Source organism: Myotis myotis, unplaced genomic scaffold (genome assembly GCF_014108235.1).
Source record: "Myotis myotis isolate mMyoMyo1 unplaced genomic scaffold, mMyoMyo1.p scaffold_m19_p_5, whole genome shotgun sequence".
NCBI classification, from domain to species: Eukaryota; Metazoa; Chordata; class Mammalia; order Chiroptera; family Vespertilionidae; genus Myotis; species Myotis myotis.
This window is the reverse complement of record NW_023416357.1, coordinates 36,596,006-36,619,944: the sequence shown is the minus strand read 5'-3', so window position 1 is coordinate 36,619,944 and position 23,939 is coordinate 36,596,006. Positions and strand designations below refer to the sequence as shown.

Below are 23,939 nucleotides of genomic sequence, written 5' to 3'. Positions count from 1 at the left end.
TTTTCTTGCTGTATCCTCACACGGTGGAGAGAGATCCCTTCTTTAAAGGCATTAATGTCATTGATGAAAGTGCCACTTTCATGACCTAATTATCTCTCAAAGGCCGTACCTCCAAATACCATCACAATGGGGATTAGGCTTCAATATAGGAATGTTGGGGGGACAGAAACATTTAGTCTTTAGCAAATAATGAGAAGAATTATTGATTCACTCATTCACATAATTAATTAACAAGTATTGAACACATATTATTTGCCAAACACTGTACTTGGTACTGGGGACACAAAGGTAAACCAATAAGGTATGTTCCCATCTTTATGGTGTTTAGAAAATAGTAGGGGAGATAGACTTAAATCAATTGTCACATAAACATATAATTATAAACTAGAAAAAGTGATTTTCAAGAGAAAGTATAGGAATAGTAACAGTAGGGAACCTTGTCTTGTCTGAGGAGTCAGAGTGTCTTCCCAGAGGATATGACCAATGAGCTGAGATCTGAAGGGTTACTAGAGTTAGCTAGACCATTTGGAGGAATGTAAGAGTGTTTTAATCAAGAGATTTGGAAAATGCAGGTGCAAAGACCCTTGACTGAAGCACTAAGGGCCGGGGTGAGGGTGGAAGGTGGTAGAGAGAGAGGTAGGCAGAGGCCAGCTTATTCAGAGGTTTGAGATATCATGAGAACAATAGTTTCTGGATTCTCTTCAATAAAGATCACGAGTGACCTGGCAGTTGCTTAATTTTACAGCTTCTTCCCAAGTTTCTTTCTCCCCAAATGTCTGGAGCACCTAAGAGCAATGGCCTCGGGTTCACGGTCCTTTAGTTCCCAGCTCCTCTAAGAACCTCGGGACTCTTTCTCTGCCTCATTCTTATTTCACCTCTTTAATGTAAGACTATGATAAGCTCTTTAAAATTGTGTGTGTGTGTGTGTGTGTGTGTGTGTGTGTGTGTGTATCATCTCAATGTTCATTTTTTTTATTAATATTTTTTAAAAAATTTTATTGTCTAAAGTTTTACATATGTCTCCTTTTTCCCCAATGACCACCCCCCCCGCAGCCATTCCCACCCCTGAGGGCAAGCTGCCACCACCCCAGTGTCTGTATCCATGGGTTATGCTAATATGCAGGCATACAAGTCCTTTGGTTGATCTCTAACCACACACCCCCTACCTCCCCTGCCATTTGTCTCTGGATCTATTTTTGTTCATCAGTTTATGTTGATCATTATATCCCACATATGAGTAAGATCATGTGATATTTATCTTTCTTTGACTGGTTTATTTCGCTTAGCATAATGCTCTCCAGTTCCATCCATGCTGTTGCAAATGGTAAAAGTTCCTTCTTTTTTATAGCAGCATAGTATTCCATTGTGTAGATGTACCATAGTTGTTTAATCCACTCATCTGCTGATGGGCACTTAGGTTGTTTCCAATTCTTAGCCATTGTAAATTGTGCTGCTATGAACATGGGGGTGCATATATCCTTTCTGATTGATGTTTCTGGTTTCTTGGGATATATTCCTAGAAGTGGGATTAGTGGGTCAAATGGAAGTTCCATTTTTAGTTTTTTGAGGAAACTCCATACTGTTTTCCACAGTGGCTGCCACCAGCAGTGCAGGAGGGTTCCTTTTTCTCCACATCCTGGCCAGCACTTGTCATTTGTTGATTTGTTGATGATAGCAATTTTGACAGGTGTGAGAGGGTATCTCATTGTTGTTTTGATTTGCATCTCTCGGATGATTAGTGACTTTGAGCATGTTTTCTTATGTCTCTCAGCCTTCATATGTCTCTTTCAAAAAGTGTCTATTTAGGTCCATTGCCCAGTTTTTGATTGGATTGTTTATCTTCCTTTTGTTAAGTTGTATGAGTTCTTTGTAAATTTTTGAGATTAAACCCTTATCTGAAATAGCATTGGCAAATATGTTCTCCCGTGCAGTGTCTTATTGTTTTCCAATGTTCATTCTTGCTGATTTCTACAAATGCAAAGTTTTGTGCTGTATTGACTCCATTTGGTAAGGGCACTTAAATTCCTGGAACACAGCTATTATTTTTAAACAATATACTTGTCAAATATTTCATTTTAGCCCATGTTCATTGATACATCTTCATTAATAACTCCCAAACCTCTATTCTATTAAGATTTCACTTGGGTTGGGAAGACATTCCACCAGTGATATTCCACCTTCACTGACAAAAATCATCTTTCCCCATTGTCTGGCTGCTAAAATTCTCATTAGCTACTTTCTTTAGACTAAAGCATTATTTAGTATGTTAAAATAAATGAAGAATCAGAAAACTTGTAACACTTAAGTTGTCATTCATTTATTCCATAATGGAAATGAATTTCAGATCTTTTCCATTAGGCAACATTTGATAGAGAGAAATGGAGGGGAAGTGCAGAAGGTCATTGAGCTCTAGGTTGAGGTGGGAAGGGGAGTTGAGAGGGATGAGAAGGAGAAGAGGAGCTATAGGAAAGAGATTCTGCTCTGTGAAGTTGGCAACTTTCAGCAATGTCACTCTTCTTTCCTGTTGCTAAATGCGATTTATTTATTCTTTGGTCATTACCCATACGGTGAGTAAATTTCTGGTTAAAAATTTTACTGTGGTTTCCTTTAGGCTGTAATTATTTGAAAACTCTTGATTATAAATAGTAACCTGAAATACAAACACTTAACCAGGGATATATAATCAACCGCCCAAGTAGACTTACATTTTTTTCACATTTATTTTCTATTCAAATACAGTACAACATTTTAAAGGAACAATGTGCCTGAAGGCATTATTTGGCTTAATGGGAGATACCACTTTGAAAAAAATTAGCTAAATTTGACAGCAGCATGTTTCAAGATGATTGACACTTGAGAGTGAGCATCCAAGCTCCTTTTATGAGCAGTAGGGGGGATTTGGTTTCAATTGAACATTTACTTAGCAATGTTTGTGCTACTGGTTTCCAGGCAATGTATAAATTACTGCTCAATTGCATGTGGTACAGAGGATCAAGGCAAATCCGTCTTTTGAGAGGCAACCAGCCTGTACGTGGTTTATTAGATACGGTAACATTAGGCTGGCTGACGAGAGGGCTCAAATGGAGCCATGACAAAATGGCAGCTCTGTGCTGGCTCAGGACAAGCCTGGAGTTCTGCTGGTGCCTTAGGTTTATTGCTTGACTGGAAGGAAATATGCTAGAGTGGTTAGCGGGAAATGGTCTTTCTGTTCCAAGCCTGTATCTCCAGCGGCTTTGAAGTGGTTTGTGAAGTTACACTTCAGGCAGTGCAGTCTCATACCAGGTGTTAACCCCGGAGTAACTGCTTTGTTAAGTTTCTTTCAAAGTCTGTTGAAGGAGTTGGAACAAGTGGAAAATGTCTGATGTTTGGGGATTGCTTGCATTGTATGGATACACAGTGCCCCATCACCACCACCACCACCACCCCCATACCCCAATACCTCAGGAACAGCCACTTCTGGGCAGAAAAAGGTAAAATGGGTCATTATGTCAAAGATAACCTAGGAACAGAGAGAAACTCAGGACAAAGCTGTCCAGATGGGGGGCAACTGGTACACAATGGTGGTCAGAACGTGTCACTTGAGCTCCGCTTGGCAGGCGCCCGAGGTGTCTAATGGATACAAGTCATAGGAACATGCAGTCAGAGTTATGGAAACATGAGACACTGATGCTTCTGTCTTTCTGCTCCTTAAAGGGAATGTTAGCTAAAGAGAAAACAATGTCCTTCCTTTATATGGGAAACTGTCCAGTTATCCTGTGTCTTGTGAAATAAAGAAGAGCAATAGTTGGCATGTGTGGTGTAGAGAAGGAATTGAGAGTAGTGTCCTCAGACAGTTACACTTGGAAGGGAAGACTCTTTGGTGTATTTGATCAGATTATAGTGATGCGGTTGTAAAGTCATTTTGCCCTTTCCCACACTTGTCAACCTCCCTTTTCTCAACCAAAACCATATGATTCAACTAGAAATTCTGTTCTACAAACATTTGAAAAGGGCATAGGTGAATGGCAGGAGAATGGTCTGAAGTCCCCAGGCTCTATCATTGTCCCTTTCCCTCTGCCTTTTACAAAGCAGATATTCTCTGGCCAAAATCAAACTCCCATGAATCACCATGAAATTTCCTGAATTTGTTCCACATACTGCCTGGCATTGGCAGTGAGGGAAAGAAGTGGAACATCAGGGTGGGGAATATGGTGCACAGTCACAGTGAGTGACAGTCTCCTGCCCCATGTGTTTTCTCACCACCACATTAAGCGATCCATGAGAGCATGCTTTCCCTCATGTCCCTTTCCCTATAGGCTTCCCGCATTGCTTCATCCCTTTCCCCAGGAAGAAGAAAAAGAAGAAGAGAGAGTTTCGGGAAGAGGTGAAAGTGGTCTTTAATGGGAGGGAGACTCACAAAAGTTCATCACCTCAGTGAAGAAGAGGAGAGAGGGGTGTGGCCAACATCGGAAGGGTCTCCATGCCTCCATTCCCATGGCGCCCAATGCTCTTTGCTCAGTGTGCCTTAGGCTCCAAAGCTCCTTTCTCCTTCCTCCTCTGCTCCAGAAAGCTCCCACCAAGGCTAGCAAATTGATTAGAATTTACTGGTCTCATAATTTAAGGATCCTCCATTACTGCTTGGAATGGGACAGCTCAAGTTCAACCTGCCCTTAATTCCTCTGTTGGGGAATTAGAAGTCTAGCTGACAAATAGAGAAGTTTCCACATCAATGTGGAAAGAAAGACAACTCACTTATTATGATTGCCTAAGCACAACAGAGCACATTCAGTTAGGTAGCCTCCAGGAGACTACAGAGTCAGGATAAAATTTCGCAATTTCTACGGAGAAGTGGGAGAAATAACAATAGAACATTTATCCCCGCACGAGTTACATATTGAGATAAGCTCCCAGGTTAACTCCAGATGTATATGGTTACATTATGAGGGCCATGGCCTTGAAGACATCTTTGCTTTGTAAAACTGGACACTGGGTTTAGCTAGTCCCTGGAGATACTCATTTGCATCCCAAAAGGTTAGAGCAAAGACTTGGGCCTGTTATGCTTTCAAGGAGACCCTTACTACTCCTATTAGTAATAGCAGAAGGACTCCTGTGTATGGAATCAACCTCTAACATACCTTCTCTCATAACTAAAGAGCATCCTGTTCATTTCATACCTCCATCCCTGAGGCTGCATGCTTTTCTCCTCAAGACCACCCTTCCCCCGAGTGCTTCTGTGTAGAAGCATCTGTGATTAGGAGTCAGGCCACAGAGTCCAGTTTTCCCAAGTGACACCACCCTTTGGTAGAAACAGCTCTGTGGAGATCCAGATGCCCATTCCATGAGGGCCGGGGTCTCAGCAAGCTGGTAAGAGGAAAACAATCAGATTAAAGGACCCTACACTAAACTATGGCTGATGGCACCCCGTTAGCCTGCCTACCAGAGCTTCCAGGGTGAAGAGGTAGGGGAGGATTTCTTTTTGTTCCTTGAATCACACCTTAAATCAGTTCTAGAATCTTGGAGATGAGAGGAAGAAGTATCTGAGGCCTCTTTACTACTCCCAGCCCCAGTGCATCTAAAACTTCAGTTTTATGCTTGTGATTCCTATTTAAAATGCATACTTCTAACCTCCTTGTCTAATTTGGCAGCTTTGAGGGGCAGCCAAGGAATATACATCTTTATAAAGCACCCTAGGTGATTCTGATGCTAATGATACCCAGAAACACTGACTTTCATTGTGCTAATGCCCAACTGCTGCGCATGAGACTAGCTGCCCAGCCAGGGGCTCCTGGAAGGTAGAGTAATGCCTGCCAACAATGACATAGGGCCTCTTAAACTGTGCATTTGGGAAGCATTTACCAAAGTGTATTTGGGCTACATGGACCTGGTCATAGGGACAGTAGTAAGTGTTAGAGGTTATAACATATCAGAAAACTGTCCAGCATTACACCATTAATAGAAGGCATAGCTGAAATTCAAATTCAGGATTTACACCCATGTCAATCTGTTTTCAGACCCACATTCTTTTCCTTATGCTCCTCTGACCCCCTTGCAATGCAATAAGAATTACAGTGGAATCTCACTTTCTGTGAGGTTACGTTCTAAAGTCAAGTACAATCAAAGGCAAGTTCGAAAAATATTTAAATCACCCACAAAGTATAATTATACAAGGTTTGGGGCATGTACTCCTTCTCAGTATTATGTTTGTATAAATATATGCCATGCATGTGTATGCAAAATGTGATTTTACAGCATTTTTATTTTTAAGTATGTGAAAGAGACAGAGCTTGCATAATTTATTTCCTGTAAGTTAAACACCTATATGACGTGTCTCAGCATATGCATACATCTAAATGTGTGCCAGATGAGCAGTGGTAACATCTTAGAGAATTATACAGTCACACAACTTTAGAGCCAGAAAGGAATTTCTGTGACCAACTGCTTTGTTTTACATTTGAGGAAACAGAGGCCCCAAGAGGCTATCCTTTGCCCAAGTTCACTGTCTACCTTTGCTTCCAACAGGCTTTATGACCCCAAGCGTCTGCTCACAGCTAGGAGGAAAGCAGTGGGAACCTGGGCCTTTTTACTTCTGCCTGTTGTGGCCCTGCTGACTGGTGTGAAATTCAGGGAGCTACCAAGTGGTGGGAGGGGGCTTAACTCTGGCCTTGACATCTTACAGGGAGGCAGCTCCTTTCACAGGGTGGTTGGTTGCAGCTCCGGCTCTACCTCAGAGCTGTCTCCGGACAGATGTACTCCCAGCCTGCTGCCTCTTGTCTGTGCAGTTCCTGGGATTGTCCAAACTGGTGGACCTGTGAACAGGCCCAAGGGGTGCATAACAGGAAGGAAATCTATAGCTTCAGAGCTCAACACACACACACACACACACACACACACACACACACACACACACACACGGCACACTTGCCCCATTCCTTTGAAAAAGGATGAAGCCAGAATATATGATGTGGCCAGCTGTCTGGACTCTTAATTATAGTATTGAATCCAAGAAATGGAGCAAGGTGGGGTATGGATGCTCATGGTTCTTGGTGGGGAGGACAGGGACAGTTCCAACTCTAATCATAAGGATGACGGCCATGAGCAGAACTGGTTTCTGACATGGGAGACCATGCCCTCCCCTTTAGATGCCTTGTCAGATCTCATTAGCCCCCTCTCACCCCATTGTCCATCTGATGCCTCTTCACCTACCTTGATTCTCCCAGCTGGCTGCCAAGTTCTTGGTGTGCAAGTTCTCCCTTCCAGAATGGTGGGCGACAAGGGATAAGGTGTTCTCCAGGCATTGTCATGTGGGTAGTCTTACAGTTCCCAGTGCTTCCAGAGACAAGGGAAAACCATATAAGGATAAAGTGTCAGGCAGGCTGGAGAGAGAGAAATTCCTGAGCCACGTGGCTTTGTGTTGCTTTTCCTACCACAACCCAGGGGAAGCCTGTTCCTTTTGTGAGGAGGAGGGAGGCCAGGGGTAAAATCAGAAGAAGTGTCTCACCCTCCAGCCTTCAGACCCCTCCATGCCTGAACCTCAGAGGCCTAGGCCACCCCCCTGAAACGCAAGTCTTCATCTGCCCTCATTTTCCAAACTTTTGTTTTTATGCACGAAGATCTTTAGTTTTGCAGAGCCATTGGAAACAGGCCCCCCCAAAATATGGTTCCGGCCATTCAAACTTACATGTTCTTTTTTCTGATTTTCTTTAGGACAATTCATGCCATCACAGGTTGCCTCAGGCTCCCTCCAAGAACCTTCACCTGTGGTTGTGAGCAAAATCTTTCCAGTTCCTTTGCAAAACTAAAAGTATCCTACAAAGAAGTGGTGGTCAGCGAAGTGCCAGGGTTGATGGCTTTCATTTGACAAGGGAACTTTCAGTGTCAGCTTTCCTTGTTTCATTTAACTTGGGAAGATGACCTGCTTCCCATAGAAAGAAGATCCCAAAGTGTAGTTTCACAAAGAATAGTCGTAAGCACTGCTTATATCCGAATGGCCTGGGGAACTTGTTAGCATGCCAATTCCCTGACGGGAGTGTGATTTTAGGGTACTGATACTTGAGAATTTCTGGACTGACACTTGCTATGCCTCTTGAGAGAGGCAACTCCATTGGAGTGGCAGGTTATGCTGGCTGTCTTTCCTGGAGAGAGTTCCATAAGAAATACCCTGCACAGCAGGAAGACCACCACTCAGGGCCCTGAGGGAATGGGGCGGTGGCAAGGCGATGTCTATCAAGAGGACCCCTTGCCTTGTGCTGCCTGCAGACCTTCCATCCAGACCTGCTGCTCCACCAGGGACATTGAGGCCTCCTTCTGCCTGTAGGCAGGCCCTGTGGTAGGTCGCCTGGCCCTACAATAATGAAGCCAACCTCTCCACGGACTCCCCAACACTCCTCCATCCTCTCTTCACTCTAGAGGCTGACAGAGACACGCCTAAGAACACAGACTGCAAAAAATGCATCCCAACTACCCACGACTTAAATCATCATCATCAATCCCTAGGACTAAACAGAATCCTGCTGGGAGGGAGCACAGCCTGTGATCAAATTCCAAAGCTGATACAAATAGCTGTGTGATGTTAGACAGATTGCTCTGCCTCTCTGTGCTTCCATGTACTCAATGCATAGAACAGGGATACTAAAAGAGTCTGCCTCTTGGGATTGTTGTAAGAATTAAATGTGACAATGTGCATCAAGTTCTTCACACAGCGTTAGACATTTAGTAGGTGCTCAGTGAACAGGGCCACGGCTTACATGTAGAATGTCTCTGTGCTATTTAGAAAAGAATGCTGCCCTCCTTTGGGTAGACAGAAAATATGCCCTTTCCTCTGCCTGGTCTCGTGGTGAGCAGAGTACATCTCCACCACCACCACCCCCGCCCCCCACAAGCTGGCCACCCATAAAACTGAACAGGCAGGGCTGTGACTAGAAGTCAGCTAAAGCAATTACAAGTGAGGGTGGTGGTGAGGCTGGCCGTGGGAGCCACCCAACACAGCCCGGCAGGCCTTGCAGATGTCTGTGGGGGCCCATGCCGAGGGGGTGGCTGCATCTCCTTTCTCAGAAGCACAGTGCTGTGCTCAATAGTCATTCATCTTGATAAACTTCAGGGAGAACAAAGGCAGGCAGACACGCTGGATTTTCCTTTTCTGCGCTTGGTACCAGCTGATCATGCTTCCTGTTTCTCTATGAGCTTCCCTGACACAGGCAACTTGCTTCTTTCAAATTTGGTCATCGCCCTGTCACTTTCCTGTGTGAGTCAATGTGGCTGGCCTGGTGCACCCCAGCTCCCCAGTCTGTGCTCCGCCTGCCCGGTTTCCTGGCCTCCGCAGGTAATCCCCCCGCTGCCCTGCCTGGGTGAGTGTCCCGCCCCCGCCTCTCTGCCTCAGGACGTGCTCTGGGGACATGAGTCACTGCACTCTCCTCCCCGCTGAACTATTATTGGAATGCCTCCACACGCAGCGCACGCTTCCTCCCGGATTTCACAGACCTGCGCTCAGGGATCTGCAAATCACAGTCCTCTACCGCAGGTCCCACTTGGGGTGATCACAAGGTGGTTAGCATGGAAGTCAGGAGGTTTCCATGAAAGGTCTCTTTAGCCAGGCATTCCGCATCCAGCAACCAGCATCAAGCGTGTGTCTGTCTCCAGCGTTGTGGCCTTGCAATGTGCCGCCTTTATGGGTGGCTCAAAAGAAATCATCTTGAGTTCTGCATTAAGTTTAGAGGAAAGCAATACACTGAAAAGCAAGAATGTGCACTGCCCAAAGGAGATAGGGCAGGAGAGATCCCTTTGGACAGACCCACCTGGGGCTCTAAACCTGGGAGGGGACCTGAGGAGAGGCAGGGGACTGGGAGAAGGACAGGGGGAGAAGACCGGGGAGTGAGAAGCTTGGGCAGAGATCGGATGGGAGAATGAGCCGGGCTTATTTACATGAACCTAAATCCTGAGCTCAATTGCAGTTTTGAAGATCCTGCTCCCCCTCCATGCTAGGGTGATTGAAAGCCTATGTTGGCAGTATCTTTATGATTGCCAGGCCAGGAACCCTGCCAGTTGTACAACTCGTCTACTGTCTCCCTTTTACGGTGAGGGAACTGAGGTGCAGGGGGGTGAAGTCCTGAGCTCATGGTCATGTTGCCGGCAGGAGGTGAAGTGCATGCCCAGACAGTTCAGTTCGCCTCTGTTGACCTCTGTGGCTCAGGGTTGTTGGTTTTTCCAGGTGGATATTGGAAGGCGGAGGAGATAAGGTTAGTCCATTCTGTGAACTCCTGATATCGTGATCCCACTCTGGCATCCTGGGTGCTGATTTAGGCCCAGCTGGCAGGGAACTCAGAACGTCCTGGCCCTCGTAGCAGGTTGAATAATCTCGTAGAGCAGGCATGGGCTCTAAGTTCAGGAATCCTGATTCATGTTCGTCTGGCAGTTGGCTGAGTTCGTGAGAGAGACAGCGCAGCGTTCTCTATTTGACAAAAACATAAGAACATGAGCATGATGGAATAAAAACCCTTGGCCAGAGCATTTTTAGGGAAAAGGCAGATCCAAGGGCAACATGGAGGAGGATCCTGGAAGAGGCTGCAGGTGGGCTGTGCAGAAAGAGAACAAGGGAGAGATGAGAAATCCCTCTTCAAATTGCAAACACACATAGCATCCCAATTACAGGGGGCAGGGAAGATGGTGCTGGTACAGGATTTTCCCAGAAATGAAGGCGGATCCATCTTATTTTATGCCTAGGTGCAATTCTTAAATCCCAAATCTCTCTTCTTCCCCAAGAGCGGACACTTTATAAGAGTGGAGATAAAAGCCTGCCGTTTTTTGGTCTGCTGCTTGAATGCAGCTATTTGAATCAATGTGGTGGAAGAGGCTTAAGTTTTCCCCTCACAGGCTGGGCCAGAGTGGAGCTTGGGAATGGCAGAGAAGAAGTGGAAATTTGAGACACCTTTTTATTCCTTGATCTGAAAGGAAACATGTACACTTCTGCAGTTAGGACAAGCTGAGGGAGACTGGAAGATTCCCCAAAGCACAGCTAATTATAAACAGGGTTACTGAGTTCACTTCCCACCTCCTTTCAAAGTTGTCCAAGGGTGCACATCTCAGCCACCCACCTACACCTCCCCAGCCCAGCAAGACCTGGTCCAAAGGATGAAAGGTGCCTCTCTGAACTTAGGATAATCACATCAGACTCTTATCAAACACCTAGTATGGGCTTTACTGGAAACTTCTCATTATAATTCTCAGCCTCCTTTGAGAGAGGTCCTGCTCTTATCCCCTTTTTTTTTCAGATAAGAAACCTGAGTCATAGAAAAACCTTTGAAATCCATCTGATTTAAAAGCTACTACTTTAATAGGCCTCTAATGAATAGACATCTTCAGTGATTACATTAAATGATTTTTAACAAAATGAAGCAATTCAGTTGATAACAATATCCAAAAAACCAGCTTTATTGGGATGAAGACTGAAAAGAATAGAAAGTTTCCCAGTGTGTGTGTGTGTGTGTGTGTGTGTGTGTGTGTGTGTGATGAAGAAAGGTAAGAATCAAAGGGAAGTGTTCATTCTCTAAGGCATTTGGTTGAACTCTTTTGTGGCTAAGAAGTGTTGCATTAGAACTACTTAACTGGGAGAAAAAGACATGAACCACCAGAACACTAAAAGAACTCAAAACCACTGCACTGTTTTTGTCAAAGTAATATCACCAGATAATAGTGCTAAAAATAAACCATGTGGCTAGAGATAGGGGCACCCCTGAAACAGAATCTCCTGTTTGCACAGCCCTTCTTCATTCTGCTTTTCCGGTTCTGTGTCTCCAAGTTACAAGAAAAGTTTCACTCATGCATGTACCCTTGGGTATTTCAGACTTTTCAGTGTGACTTCCCTAAAAGCCTCCCCAACCAATCCCTGCAAAATACAGAACTGCCACATCAGTTCAAAGTTCAGGTCAGGTCAAAGGTCTTCAGAGAATGAAATGGTATGCTTTGGGCACACACACACACACACACACACACAGAAAACATTGTAAAGGAGATAATTTAAAAATTTTTTAAAAGTGGTATCCACAACTAAAAAATATTTGTTTTAAGGTATAATTGACATAACATTAGATTTATTTCGGAACAAGGTAATGATTCCATATTTATATATCATAGTTTTTAACAAAATTTAATGTTTTTTTCAATGACAGTTGACATGCAATATTATATTAGCTTCAGGTATACAACATAGTGGTTAGATGTTTATATAACTTATAAAGTTATCCCCTAGTAAGCCTAGTACCCATATGATACCATACATAGTTATTGCAATATTGACTATATTCCCTATGCTGTACTCTACATCCTCATGACTCTTTTATAACCGCCAATTTGTACTTCTTAATTCCTTTATCATTTTCATCTAATCCCCCAACACCCCTCCCATCTGGCAACCATCAGTTTGTTACCTGTATCTATGTTTCTGTTTTGTTTGTTTGTTTATTGTTTTTTTAACGTAGGATTTTTAGATTTCATATATAGGTGAAATCACATGGTATGTGTTTTCTCTGTTTGACTTATTTAACTTAGCATAATACCTCTCAGTCCATTCATGTTGTCACAAATTACAAGATTTCATTATTTTTATGGTTGAGAAACATTCCATTGTGTATATCCTATATACTAAAGAGCTAATATGCAAATGATCATCATGCCCCCTCGCCATCACACCGTAATGGCTCAGACACTCAACACTGGGGAGAGAGAAATGGGGACCAGCCAGGCACAAAGCTCACGAGAGAGGAATGGGATCAGCCAGGCTGTGGCCCATGAGAGGGACAAGCTACCCACCCTGCGGTCCGGGGTGCCTGTGGCTGTGGCCTGGGTGAAGCTGCCTGCCCATGGGTCCTGGGTGCCTGCAGCCAGCCGGAGGAGGGAATCTTGGGTCCCAGGTATGGGGCAAGGCAGAAGCAATTAGGGGCTACCAGGCCAGCAGGGGAGCAGTTAGGGGCGATCAGGCAGGCAGAGGTGATTAGGGGCGATCAGGTAGGTAGGCAGAGGGGTTATGGGCAATCAGGCAGGCAGGCAAGCAGGTGAGCGGTTAGGAGCCAGCAGTCCCAGATTGCAAGAGGCAGTTGGACATCCCCCGAGGAGTTTCAGATTGGAGAGGGTGCAAGCTGGGCTTAGGGACCCCCCTCCCATGCACAAATTTTGTGCACCGGGCCTGTAATATAAATATATACATCTTCTTTATCCGTTTGTCTATCAATGGACACTTAGGTTACTTCCATATTTTGGCTATCTATGCTAATAATAGAGGAATATGAAAATTGTGTGGGATGTCATCACAGTAAACAGTAATGACCAGCAGGTTGCCTGGGGCAACAAGACCGGCAGAGGGGTTAGTGAGGGATGACCAAACGACTGAGCAGGCTGCGTGGGGCGACCAGGTTGGCAGGGGGGTTAGTGAGGGATGATCAAATGACTGAACAGAAGGCTGTGTGGGGCAACCAGGCTGGCAGGGGGGCAGTTGGGGATGACCAGGCCGGTGGGGGGGGAGCATTTGGGGTAACCAGGCTGGTGGGGGGGCAGTTAGGGGTGACCAGGCCAGCAGAGGGGGACAGTTGGGGGCAACAAGGCCAGCAAGGGGGTCAGTAAGGGGCGACCAGGCTGGCAGGGTGGGCAGTTAGGGGTGATCAGGCTGGCAGGGAGGGCAGTTAGGGGTGGACAGGCAGGCAGGCAGGTGAGCAGTTAGGAGCCAGCAGTCCCAGATTGTGAGAGGGATGTCTGACTGCCAGTTGGGCCTAAACTGGCAGTCAGACATCCACCGAGAAGTCCTGGATTGGAGAGGGTGCAGGCTGGGCTGAGGGGATACCCACCCCCCCCCCACCCCCACACAAATGTTGTGCACCAGTCCTCTAGTTGTAAATAAAGCTGCAATGAAAATAACAGTACATATGTCTTTTTGAATTAGTGTTTTGGAGTTGTTCAGATACATACCCAGAGTAGAATTGCTGGATCATATGATAGTTCTATTTTTAATATTTTAAGAAACCTCCATGCTCATTTCAATACTTAAAAATGGAATTTCTGGGTCATATAGTAGATCTATCTTTAAATTTTTAAGAATCCTCCATTCTGTTTTCCATAGTGGGATTGTTACATTTATAATCCCACCAATAGTGCATGAGGGTTCCCTTTTCTCCACATCTTCTATAACACCTGTTGTTTGTTGATTTATTGATGATAGCCATTCTGATAGGTATAAGATGACATCTCATTGTGGTTTTAATTTGCATTTCTCTGATGGTTAGTGATGTTGAACATCTATATATATAAAAGCCCAGTGATTGGAATGGTGGAATGACCAGAATGTTCACTGCGGCAGCCAACCGGCCTGATTCGGGACTTGATTACCTCCCTCTTGCCGGTCTGACCCCCAATTGGCCCCCAACACCCCAATCAAGGGTAGGGCTGGCTGACCAACTGCCCACAGCCCCTCCCCACCAGCAGCCTGGCCCAATGGGTCCCCATCAGGGTGGGCCGGCTAGACCCCGCCCGTGCACAAATTTGTGCACCAGGCCTCTAGTCTTTTCATAAATCTGTATGTCCTATTTAGAAAAATGTCTATTCAGGTTCTCTGCTCATTTTTAATTAGATGGGGTTTTTTTGTGCTGGTTGTGTGTGTGTGTGTGTGTGTGTGTGTGTGTGTGTGTTAAGTTATATTCATTCCTTATATATTTTGGATATTTAATCTCTTATTGGATATATTAGTTGCAAATATCTTCCACTCAGCATGTTGTTTTTTCATGTTGTTGATGGTTTCCTTTGCTATGCAGAAATTTTCAGTTTGATGTAGTCCCATTTGTTTCTTTATTTCTTTTTTCCCCCTTGCCTGAGGAGACATATAAAAAAAAAATGCTAAGAGTGATGTCATAGAGTTTACTGCCCATGTTTTCTTCCAGGAGTTTTATGGTTTCAGGTCTTATATTCCAGTCTTTAATTCATTTTGAGTTTATTCTTGTATATGGTTTGAAAAATTGGTCTAGTTTCTCTTTTTTTTCATATCTGTCCAGTTTTCCCAACACCACTTATGAAAGATACTGTCTTTATCTCATTATATCATTGTATATTCTTGCCTTCTTTGTCATACATTAATTGACCATATGGACATGTGTTTATTTCTGGGCTCTCTATTCTGTTCCATTGAATATTTCAGCACCATGCTGTTTTAATTACAATAGCCTTATAGTATAGGTTGATATCAAGTAGCATGATATCTCCAATTTTGTTCTTCTTTCTCAAGATTGCTGTGACTATTTGGGGTCTTTTGTGGTTCTATATAAATTTTAGAATTATTTGTTCTAGTGCTATAAAAATGCCATTGGTATTTTGATGGAGATTGCATTGAATCTGTAGATTGCTTTGGGTAGTATGGACATTTTGATGATGTTAATTCTTCCTATCCCTGAGCATGGTATAGTTTCTATTTATTTGCATCATCCTTAATTTCTTTCTTCAGTGTCTTATAGTTTTCCAAGTAAAGATCTTTTACTTCCTTGGTTAAATTTATTCCTAGGTATTTTATTTCTTCCAATGAAAATTTAAATGGGATTGTTTTCTTAATTTCCCTTTCTGATAGTTCATTATTGACTTATAAAAATGCAACCAATTTCTGATATTAATTTTGTATCCTGCTACTTTATTAAATTAATTAGTTCTAATAGTTTTTTGGTGGAATCTTTAGGGTTCTCTAGATGGTATCATGTCATCTATAATTTTTCAAAGTGGACTAACAAACATTTAGTCCATCTTGTTTAAGTAATAAACATTAATAGCCTCTTGTTTAGTATTTTTCAAAAAAAAATTGTTAGCATTCTTGAGGTTGTTTTTTTGAAAGATCTACTCCATATTCTGAATATTTATTGACTTTTCCATATCCGCAACAAAACAGAACTGTGAAAAAAAAATTCTTGACATGAACCCTAAATAAAACTGATCAGCAATATTTTTAACTGAATTTTGAAACTTCTGCAGTCACAAAATTGCAAAGAGGAAAGTATTCAGACATAACAATCACCCTTGTGAATCAAGTACCACCCCCTTCAGGATACATGAGAGACCATATGAAATTTTATTTACTATTTTGTGAATTTATTCTCCATTCAGTTATATAAAATAAACTTACTTTTTTTTCCTCCCCTCATTATTGCTATTATGCTTTTAAACTCTAAACAAATTGCAATGCCTCTATTTAGGAGGTAGATTTGGCTGTGCCGTGGTATGAATATTAATAGAAAGTCCATATGTTTCAAGTTCTGTGAAATGTGAAAAAAGTGCTCTTAGCAATCTGTGTAAAACTGTATTGTTAAATACATGTGTGCAATCATTAAAATGAAAGATAGGGATGCAGTGATGGACTACAGAGGATCCTTGCAGAAAGGGCTTTTAAACCAAGCACCGCCCCTCCCTCCTAATCAGAGAAAGTGCTAACTAGATAGAGAAACTAGAAAGACAAGTTGGTTTGGGGTCAGTTATATTCCTTTGAAAAGGTAAGCAGAGACGTGTGTAGAATTTCAAGGGGCGGGATGGAAAAAAGGGGGAACCTGAGCCAGATTACTGTGTGGCTTCCTGAGTGAGCGCATGCTCGTTCCAATTCAAGGAATGATATTCCAAGGTGAAATATATATAAACTAGAGGCCCAGCGTATGATTAAATTGTGCGCGGTTAGGATCCCTAGGCCTAGCTGCAATCAAGGCCATGTCCACTGCCCAGCGTCACTCTTCCACCTCCGTGGCCCCTACCCCTTGAACCTCCATGCTCACGGCCCCCGCCCTGCTCCTCCGCCTCGCCTCCGCTGCCCCCACCCCATGATGCTCCTCCACCTCAGCCACCCTGGGAAGCTCCATGCTGACAGCCCCCACCCTGCAAGGCTCCTCAGCCTCTGCGGCCCCACCCCGCCATGCCATGAGAGCCGGACTGGTCCTTTTGTCATTTGGGCCCACAGCTCCCACTCCTTCAACTCCCTAGCCTGCTGTTTGGTCGTCCATCCAGTCATGACGGCACCTGGCTTTTTATACATATTAGGATGTATCTGGGGTTTTTCCATTCTTCTGGATTTTCTGGGCCTCAGTTAGCCTCCATCTTTCCAATAATTCAGGGGTCCTGGGATCAGAGAAGGTCCGAGCAGTGAGGAGCATTGGAGACCCTCCAGCCCAAACTTGCATTTCACATTGAGCAGCTGAGGCCCAGAGATGTGGGAGCAGGGCCTGGCTCAGGGACACAGAAAATCTAAAAGGAATGTCTTCCCTGTAAACGACAAATAGGCAGGCTTGAAATCTGCTTAGCAGTATCTTGGGTGTGTTTTTTTTTCCTCTCAAGTCTCCATCAGGGTGACTATCGTGTGCCAAAGGGCAGAGCCCCCAGAAGCTGCTGCCTGGGAGCAGGCACCCTCCCCTGCCTGCGGCTGGAAGCGAGCCAGGAGGTAAGCTGTCAGCAGCTTCGCACAGCGCAGCCCGGAGTTTGTTTGTGTAAAGAACCCGAGATTGATGGGACCTATAGCTCTAGCTTTTGCATTTGGGGGAGGAAAAATGTCTTGGTAAAAACAATAAGAGCAGCAGCTAAAAGGAAAGGAACAAATGGCATTCAGTCAGAGCCCAGGTTCTCTTCCAACCCCCCACCCACACACACCCCTGCACATATTTCTTGCTTCTCCACGCTTGCCTGACATGCTGCCTCCACTGCGTATTTCGAAATACCGACCAAGAAAGCTTCATAGGACTCTGTCATGTGGGCAAGCACTTCAGTCTCCCTTTGAAGCTGAGGGCAGCCAGACAGAAACGTGTTAAATTAGACAGGCCGAGAGAGGGAGAAGCCCCCCAGGCCTGCACTCAGGCCCCTGAGTTATGCATCACATCTGGCAGCCAGAGCCTAGGAACTGCCCCATGGGAGGCCCTGGGCTGCCCACAGGCTTCTCTCAGCTCCTGTCTCCCTTCCCTCCCCCCGCCCCCCCTTATCAGCTTCTCCCTTGCTTCTGCCTAAGCTATCAGAGCCTTCAGCAGCCTGGACATCAGAGCTATGCACACAGCAGCGTCATGTTTGATTATAAAGGAAACCGGCTGCCTCTCCACCTTCTCGTCTACTGGGGCCTGTTTGGAGGTCATCCTGGCCCAGGTATGCACGGCAGATCCCTACAGGTCACTGGAAACCCTTCCACCCTGCTTGCTGCCTCAAGTCCCCTTCTGTTTCCAACCCCACACCCCTCCCCCCACACACATTTTTTTTTAATTAGGAGACAATGAACTTGCATTCATAACTAAAAGGGTAGAGCACTTTCCAGTGTGATGTCCAATGTATTTTTTCTGCTTCACCTTCTATCTGATATGTTATGTGGTGATTCGAGCTTATTTTTGTATTCTAAACGCACCTATTTGTGTGCCTCAGTATTTCTTGACTAGTCTTTGCAAAGCAAACGGTACATTTCCACATGGATAGTTAAATATAAGGGGCCAGCGAAAACTTACTAAGCACCTCTTATTTGCTAGCCCCTTTGTTAGAACTCTGGACACACAACGATGAAAAGGCACACACCTGCCTCCTATAAGCTTAGATTATTCTCAATCTTCCACTCTATGAGAGGACACGAATAATTCTAATCACTGTTCAATTCCCAGATCACTTTTTTTTTTATGAGGGGTGAGGGTGCCTGAATACCTACGTATACCTATATATTGGGGATCTACACATTTAGAAAAGAAGAGCAAATCTACTTTACATAACTATAAGCCTTAGGCTTTCACAGTGCTTATGGCTGAGTACATGATATATTCCTTAGACATAAACTGTAAAATGTGGAACAATCCCAATCTCTGTTAGCTAGTTGATGTATTCAAGGAGCAGGAAGAGGATAAAAGGGGAATCAAGGTCTCAGTGTCACCTTGTGGGTTGGTAGAAGGGCCTCGGGCAGAGCGTTAATAAGAAAATCCAAGGAAGCAATGATGAGACCAACCAAGATGGAAAGATAGATCTGTGATATAATAGTTTATATTTATGCTTATTACAAAATAAAAAGGCATTAAGCTTCACTAATATTTAACAAATAGATTGTTAATAGTACATGAATATACTACATATGCATACATATGTGTATATATGTATGTGTGTATGAAATCCTTGCTCAAACATATATTATTAATAGTCTACATAAGCAAAAATGTAAAGAAGCCACTTATGGATAATAATACATAAAGATAAAAGTTAAGATCAAAAACAGCAAGTTTTACATTGTAAAGTGAGGATAGAATAAGAGAATACGTACCCAAGTTAGTAGCTGGGTGGATAGAATCCAATCCATGTCCCGGGATGGCCACTGACTAATTGCTTCCCTCTGTGTGCACATGCTGTACTACCCTACCCTTCAAGAGGTCTAGCCTGCTTCTCCATTTGAGTCAGGGCTGGCTTTGTGACTTTCCTTGACCAATAGATATGGCAGAAGTGACATTCTGGGACTTGCACACCCAGGCTGTTAGGGGATTAGCAGGTTCCACTTTCTCCCTCTGAGAAGCCAACCACGATGCACAGAGACTGACTACCTGAGACTGAGGTGTGGGGAAGATTAAGTTAGCACCTGGGCAGAGAGAAGCCATGTGGAGGGGCCCAAAGCACCAGACGTGTGTGTGAAGACACTTCGGATTTTCTAGCTCTTCCAGCCACCAAGTGAATGGAGCTGAGTGACCTAGAGGGCAACACAGGGAGCAGAACAGCCCCACTGAGTTCTCTCTGAATTCCAACCCCACAGAAATGTGAAAAAAAAAATGGGGAGGGGGAATTATTGTTTTAGTCCAACTGAGAGAATCCACAGCAAGAGATAATGAAGTAGTCATATCCTACAGTTCAGGCATTAGCCCTGGAAATAAACATATTTACCAAGGCTCCTCTTTTTACATGTTGCCACCTTCAACAGGAAAAACAAAATTCTGATGGCCAAGAATAGGTAGTTCGTGAAATCCTAGGGCCAGGAAAAGCTCAGAACACGTGGGGCAGCACAACAAATTAACAAAGTATTGTTTTAAAATAAAAAGTTGCAGATGGGTACAGAACACTCAGTGCTTTTGGTATTTTACAATAACCAGGAATCTAAGCAGTGGTGGTTATTTCCCCTCCTTTTTTGTCAAAAGTTTTCTCTCTTCAATCTGTTGGGGCCGTTTCTTTCCTTAGCTATGTAGCCCAGCTTGTCTGTTAGATGCTTCCTTATTGTTTGGTCTGGAAGCCTGGGAACTACATTTCCCAGCATCCCTTGCCAGCCGCGTTTCAAGTCTTGCTGACTACCATAGGTACTTGCATGAGATTTGGAAGGGAGAAGAGAAGTAAAAGCCACATTATGGCTCCTGTCAGGATTGGGTGGATGTACAGGTTTCAGCAGCTATCAGTTTGTATGGACTCCCAGACATTTCCCTGTGAGTCACCACCTCAGTGCTGGAAGCAGATCACAGCCAGCAGTTTCCTGTAGTCCCTGAAACTTCCTGCTTGGTAAAGCTAGTAGCAAACTTGAAAGCTTGTGGCTTTCCCTGACCTTCTCTCCTCTAGCTCTTCCAGGAGTTTTGTATGCAATCAGTTGTTTGTATGGCATTCCTTTCCTGCCTGAAATACCTACAATGGTTTCTGTTTTCCCTTACTAATTCCTATTATATAAGTCTAAATCTCATTTTATAATGAAGGTCAGACTGTTGAAACTCAGAGAGAAGGTAGGGAAGGGTGGGGGGAAGGGGGAGAGATCCACCAAAGGACTTGTAAGCATGCATATAACCAATGGGCACAGACACTAGAGGGGGCGGGGGTGAGGGCATGAGTGGGGGGGATGGAGGGATAATGAGGGATAAAGACACATGTAATACCTTAATAAAGAAAAAATATATATAAAAAAGAAAGTCATGAAAAAGTACAATTTATCTTTACTTTCTTTTCTCTTTTTTTCCCTTCTCTTTCTTTTCTTCCTCTACTTTCTTTTCTTTCTTTCTTTCTTTCTTTCTTTCTTTCTTTCTTTCTTTCTTTCTTTCTTTCCTTCCTTTCCTTTCCTTCCTTCCTTCCTTCCTTCCTTCCTTCCTTCCTTTCACAACTACAGAAATATTAAAAGGTGTATGGGGCAGGGGAAATTAGCATCTTTCCTTCCAATTAATCAAAGTATGAACCATGCAATATTTAGGACATAGTTGCACTAAAATTTCTATTTTGAAATTAAAAGTTAACTGCAAGTCCTGCATTTTACCTGGCAACCCTGTTTATAGGAAAGTGGGATTCAAGAGCTCTTTTATATCTCTGCCTAGAAACCTATATCAATTGTTGGCCCTTATGTGAAAAACACTTAAACTAGGCAATTTGCCAATTTAATTTGACTCTCATAACTCTTTGGTGTAGGTATTATCACTATCTTATAAATGAGCTGAGTCTATGCAAAACTGTACAATTTTGTTTAATGCAAATGTTAGGCAGTGGAGGGGTTGGGGTGGGTCAGGTCTGGCTGACTCCAAGGCCCATTATGCTGCATTGTCCCTGTCTGCATTGTCAGCTGTCACTCCATTCCTCAGCTTGCTTTCATTTCTGGAGCCCTCCAAGGCTGCTTCCACTTCTGTTTACACATCTCCCTCAACCTAGCAGCACACCTGGGGGACGTTACAGATGCCTGGGGCCCACCTTCAGGCAGATTCAGTTGCCCTGGAATGGAGCCCATGTATCAAGCATCTGTAAACCTTCCCAGGTGTATTAATTGTCTGTGGCTGCTGTAACAAATTATCATGAACTCAGTGGCTTAACAAAACACAGATTTATTCTTCTACATTTCTGGCTGCCAGAAGTTCGAAATGAGTTTCACTGAGCCGAAAGTAAGGTGACTTCACTCCTCTGGGTCGAGGGCAGAATCTGTTGCTCTGCCATTTCCATCTTCTAGAACAGTGGTTCTCAACCTTCCTAATGCCACGACCCTTTAATACAGTTCCTCGTGTTGTGGTGACCCCCAATTTCATTGTTACAAATTGAACATAATTAAAGCATAGTGATTAATCACAGAACAATATGTAATTATATATGTGTTTTCCGATGGTCTTAGGCGACCCCTGTGAAAGGGTCGTTCGACCCCCAAAGGGGTCGTGACCTACAAATTGAGAACCGTTGTTCTAGAAGCTGTCCCATTTCTTCACAAGTGGCCACCCCACATGGCCCTGTCTCCTCTGGCTGGAGTAGTCACAATGCCTTCTTCCTCTTCTGTAAGTCAGATTTCCTTCTGCCTCCCTCCCACCAGGACACTGGTGATTACATTTAGGGTCCACCTGGATAATCCAGGATCATCTCCTTGTTAGGATTTACACAGCAATAGAATTCTTAATGGCCACAGGAGAACAAAGACCAGGAAGACTTGTCGGACAGGAAATGCCGGACATCAGGAACCAAACTATATAGGAATTAAAACTGCCAAGAAGCACCTGATCACACATCCGCATTCTTGTTGACCCAACCCCGCTGCCTAAGCTCAAAAATTAAGTCCCCCAAACCCACTGACGACAAGAGCTTCCCGACAGTGGATGTATATAAGGACGAGACTCCAGCTCCTAGGGGCTGTCATCATTAACTCAATACTCATTGGCTTGGTGCTGTGTAGCCCTTCCCTTTGGATATCCCTGTCCCCCAACCCCCATCCCCTTTTCTTTAAATAAATTTGCTTTTTCTGTATTCACTGTCTGAGATTTCTATTTAGCCTTCACCACCGACTTTAACCTTTCACTCCCTATCTCAACATCCTAAAGCACACATCAGCAAAGTCTCATTTGCCATATTTGTAACATTCAGAGGGCCCCAGGATTAAGCCATGGGTATCCTTAGGGGCCATCAGTTGGCCTATCCCACCAGGTGATTGTAATTTGCAGCCAAGCTTAAGAACCACTCATAACAGAGCAACCTTCTTCCAGACTCCTTTCTCTAATCCATCTTACTCATCATCTCCCTAATTTAGCTTCTTCTGCAACTTCAGCTGAAGGTGTCTCCTTCATCTAACTAATACAACAGTTTTTGTCCACTTGCTTGGAAAAAATAACAAACTAAACCTTGATCACATCTCCTGAGTTGCAATCAATTGCTGTGTGTGTGTGTGTGTGTGTCCTCCCCAAATAGAATGAGCTCCTTAAAGACAGTCTACACTCATGATACCTGATATGTACTCAATAAATATTTGACTTAATTTCAGAAAATTATGAGTTTAGTTTGGGGTGGGGAGTGGGCAGAGATTATTCCAATAATAGGAAATGATGGAATAGTGTATAGCATTGAATGAAAAGTCCCTTTAACACATTTGTTGGAGAGAATTCTAGAGAATGCTTTCAGGTGGTGCTGAAAAGCTATGTGCAGACTAAAAGGAAAGAGGAGGAGAAAGGTGGGAGAAAGAAGACAAGCAAATCTCTAGATACTCAAATGAAAAAATCTAAAAACTGGGAGAGTCAAGGTTAACGACATTTTGCATCAGCAACATCACGCCCAGTCCTTACTCTTCAATGATAGTGCGATGCTTTGGAGGACTTATCAAGCTGACGCAGGCTGCCTGAGTCGGGCACTCCGCCAATACTTTGCTGGGGGCCTTGCATTTCCGCCTCCTTGTTTGAGGTTACTATTCTGCCTCCCAGGCAGGGAAGCTCTGGTCACTTTCACAGAAGCAGTGCCCAAATTAATGAGTAGGGGGCTGTCAGGCTGAGACATGTAAAGGATTGTCTGCATGGGAAGTATTTATCTTCTTAGCCTGTGTCTAGAGAACTGAAACGGCCAAGTCCCTTATATGGAAAGAGGTACCGGAGCACACGTGCATCATCCCTTCAGAGAGGACTGTCAGAATCCTATTCAGAAAATGATGAAGCAGGGACTTGGATCAACTGCTATAAAAACTCCCTTTACCTTGAAATAGAGTGGAACTTTAATCTTGCCTGGGTTATCTAGACAATTGCTCAGTCTCCCCCTTCCTCCCCAGCCCTGTT

The 23,939-nt window shown here is 44.0% G+C and overlaps 1 long non-coding RNA gene across 1 annotated transcript; it reads right to left on the bottom strand.

Annotated features, from left to right (window-relative positions):
- Positions 1-6,608: 6,608 nt before the first annotated feature.
- Positions 6,609-9,639, bottom strand: LOC118656646. The gene is made up of 3 exons (XR_004967651.1): positions 9,457-9,639; positions 7,183-7,305; positions 6,609-6,785 (listed from the first exon to the last, which is right to left on the bottom strand). It is a non-coding gene; the product is annotated as an uncharacterized LOC118656646 (long non-coding RNA).
- Between the last annotated feature and the right edge of the window lie 14,300 nt (positions 9,640-23,939).